We start from the raw sequence: 4,469 nt of genomic DNA, 5'->3' as shown, positions 1-4,469 counted from the left end.
AGACGGACGAAAAAACGTGTATTATTTTGTTATTTACAAACTTGTCCAACATGTAATTAAGGCAATGAGTGACACATACTCAAATTGTACAAATATTCACTTGGAAGAGCAACGAACACAATGAAATAAAGCACGTGTTTGTAAAATGAACATATGTAATATGATGGAAGTTTGTGCGATATCCAATATGAAGAGGAGGGCATGCACTCTTAGATTTTAAACACATAACCAATTATAATCAATAGGAGAAAATGCACACAAGTAAGAAGTGGAAAACCATCTTCTTATATGATAATTGAAAGTCAAATTATGGCAACAAGTCTACAATGTCATCACATGGGGCACATTTTGAGGGCATTCTTTGGTTAATTTTCATAACCCTAGGAACAAGAAAAACTATTATCAAGAGAATGTCGTTAAAAAATGACAAATCTATTCAAAGAGCAAATCAAAAGTTGGCTCAAGAAAGATTGCAACATGCATATGTCTACATGTGTGTACACATGTACATATGCCGCATATGCGTATGTATTGGTTCATGTCAAAATTGGAAAGGCAATTAAGTAACCCAACCTCTAAATGTCAAAAAAATGTTAAACTCTTCTTATGTCATGAGTTTGAAATAAAACTATCTTTATTTCTATTATTTTTTTATTTTAATATCTTAAAGGATCGGATGCTGAAAATACTCTTGTACAACATGAAGAGAAGTAAAATACCAAACAAACTACAAAATATCGTCTTATGAACACTTCTTTACTTTTCTGAAGCATTCATGAGCTTAAAAGGTATGAGTCATGACTCATGACCTCTCTCATTGAAAAAAATGTTGCACTCTCCTTATGTCATGAGTTTGAAATAAAACTATCTTTATTTCTTTTTCTTTTTCTTTTTCTTTTTCTTTTTAAGTCAAGATTCACCGTGGTATTAATGAAAAGATGCCCAAAGGCTACAAAGTATCCATACAATCTATTACAACCCTCCTACCCACATGAATCAACATGTGTAGTAGTGGAAACCCTCATGCAAGGTCTTTTCAAGACAAGGGGCGGAAAAAACTATCTTTATTTCTATTATTCTTTGATTTTAATATCTTAAAGCATCGGATGCTGACAATATTCTTTTTCTTTCCAAAACAATTATTCTTCATTAATAGAACTTTTGCATACATGACGAAATGATTATTAAGCTAAAGACATTATGATGGCTCTAGCCATGATGACCTATAACAAAGAATGACATTGGACATCCTATATGTAATGAACGTCTAGCAAAACCCTTTTTGACGATGATTCATCTTGACATTCTTCCATTGAATAATCAATACATACTAGGGCATTTGAATTAGCTTAAATATTCTCTTCATCGTGGAAGGAGTGGATATCCTAAGAATGTTCCTTAATTTTACTTTCAAAATGAAGAGCTTGACTTAAATTCTCCACACAAGAATCCATGCTAAAAATATTTTCAGCCACAACATTAGGCTCAATTTGTCTATCATTTGAGTCAGTGAATGATGCACATTGAATTGTCACCAACAACATGCTTGGCAATTTTTTGTACTTCAACACCTATTCCATCTGTTGCATTTGTAGACACCGAACTTTCCATGATGCCCATGCAGTTGTTTTCTTCAACATGTGTGTACATCAAGCTATTATTTTGTTGAAGACAGAAAGTATAATCCGGAACTGCATTTTGAAGAGATGTTAACAGTATTCTTGTACAACATGAAGAGAAGTAAAATACCAAACAAACTACAAAATATCACCTCATGAACACTTCTTTACTTTTCCGAAGCATTCATGAATCTAAATAATATGACCTCTGCCATTGAAATGTTGGAAATCTTCAGATTGATATTAGTGGTCACAATGGCCAACTCGAGGGATCCTCGCATCACTTGTTCAACCACACCTTGATCTTTGGCCAATAGACCACGATACACACATTATTGTAGTTTTCTTTTTTAATTAAGCTATCCACTTTCAAAGGAAAGTTCTTGTAATCTCGAAAACTTTCCGTCCAAGTCAAATCTACTTGTGCATTGCAACACGTACATGCCATCTGTGGATGTTTTGTTGCTTCCAATTGGAGCTTGTAAAGCGAATGGTTGAGCTCCACCAAAGCTTCCTAATTTTTTCCTCGGAGCTTCACAAGGTAGTAATAGTCATTGTAATCTTGTTTCAACAACACTATGAGTGCTCGGTGCATAGAGTTTTATGATTTCATTAGTGTGAATGGACTGTTGGATTGATTGCAATACATGGCATTGTTGTTGATGTATATCCATCCTTTCATATACATTTGTTGATGGTATTGAGTGCTTATGTTTGAACCAACTACAATGCTTGGAGTGTTTGGTGGTAACATCATTGAGACTTTTGATATGCCCTTTTGAGTGCCACTTTTGTTTAATATAGGCATGTCTCCAACATGAAATTGAGTTCATGCACCAACTCTTCAAACAACTATGCTAACTTTTCCCCTATATATTTGGGTTACATCATAAATGGTATTGATAACAAAATTTGACCTCTATTGTGAAAAGTAGTTTTTTTTGCCTAGTTGGTTCATTGACTTCCATGATATAGTGTGCCACAAAATGAGCTACCTCCACATATTCTTCTTTGATGACAAATGTTTGGCATACCTTCTTCTTTAATGCAGTTGGACCCACTACTATTCTAGCTTTCTTCTTCTTTCGTTGCTTTGTCCATCGTTCCTCTATCTTTGTAGGTGGTCCACCAACTAGTATTATTCACCATCATCAATCTCATTTTGGCAATTCTGTTGACATGCCACTTTCTTGTAGATGGAGCCCCTTGAAAAGATAAGCTAGCTATGTATGTCCCAAGACAAAAACTTTATTGAGGACATGAAACCAAGAAGTGGATGCAGTGAAGCCTTGAAGTCAATGTTTGCCACATCAATTGGAGGGAGCACAGGTGGATTGGACATCAATTTTTTAGTTCAATATGGTACAACATGTTTAGGTACAAATCAATGCAATGGTAAAACCTAATCTTTTAACCATCCATAACCAAGACTTGATCAATTATGTTTGTTGCTTTGCAATTAAACATCTTTATATGGTTCTATGCTTAAATTATAGGTAATACATAGCATGTAGTAGGCAACATGTTTGATCATTTCCAGTTCTCTTTATAATTGTACATCTTTAAGAGTATGTAAGAATCAAATCTTTCAAGAAAACAAAAAAAGAGTACATAAGAGCGTGTTCGAATAATGTAAGTACATGGGAAGATGGCTAAGAAGATATGACGGGGCATGAACCTTATGAGTTTATGGGGATAGGCCCAAGAAGGCTATAAAAGAAACTCTTTATTGTAGCACGAGGCAATACAAAATCGCAACTCCACCCCTCTTAACACTCGAAGGGCAACATGTGCCACCATTAGGAGGGTCATGAGGCATAATGATAAGGTTATGTGATGCAAGCCAAAAAGTTCACGGCTTCAATTCTCAATATTCCACAATGTCGTTGAGTAGATAAATGAACCTCAAATAAATGCATGGGGTCAATAAAAATATAGTTCACCACTAGGACTGAATGTCAACACATAAACCAAAAAACATGCAGGAATTTTAGAGAGGACATCCGTTGCACACCTATTGAAAGTAATGTTGAGCCGAAATCATGCTCGCTCTTGCGTTTGATCTAGTATGCATGAATAGAAGGAGAAAGGCTCACCTCACCTTCTATTCATCCACACAACCCAAAAGTACAACCCACTTGGTCTTGGAAAAAGTAACAAAAACTTGCATCATCCATTCTTGGATGTTCATTCAAGATTTTAAATATATTTTCAAACTGAGGACTCTTCAAGTAATTGGTATTTAGTAGTATAGTCAATAATCTCCGGATATCACGAAAAAACCTATTTGTTTGTGTTATCCCATCCCACCCCCTATGTGCAAATAGTCCTTCGGACATCCACACCAAGTCTTAGGAAAAAGGCAAAAAAAAACTCACATCGTCGTGAAGGCTTAGGAGAGCTTTTACAAACTTGTGCGATTTCGAGCATGGATGAGTGATTTGCCGAGATGCAAATCTCCACTTGCCATTGTTTGCGATGCCATCCATTGCATCCCGTGATAATTTAGGGTTTGGGAGTGACCATTCCTTCATCATCATCTTCTTCTTGTTCCGGAGCTGCAGTGCTTATCCGATTAAGTTATTATTTATTGTTAATAAAAACCCAAATATTAGAAAGAAAATGATTTTATTTGGGAAAAAGAAAAGAAAATGATAGTGAAAAAAAGGAAATGGTTTTTTTTTTTCTCAGAAATGAAAAACAAAACAAAGAAACAAATGAATTGTTTCTTTTGGCAGGCGGCGGATGAAAGGGCGGTAAAAAGTTTTAAAAGGAAGGACGTCCCCACAGACCTAGAGAGAGGATGTGGGGCACAGGCATCCACTCTCTAGACCCTGCTCTCTGCATACT

The sequence above is a fragment of the Azolla caroliniana genome, unplaced genomic scaffold (genome assembly GCF_043228905.1).
Source record: "Azolla caroliniana isolate FFs.n. ecotype wild unplaced genomic scaffold, voAzoCaro1.0.p SCAF_18, whole genome shotgun sequence".
Lineage (NCBI taxonomy): Eukaryota > Viridiplantae > Streptophyta > Polypodiopsida > Salviniales > Salviniaceae > Azolla > Azolla caroliniana.
This window is presented reverse-complemented; position numbering follows the sequence as displayed.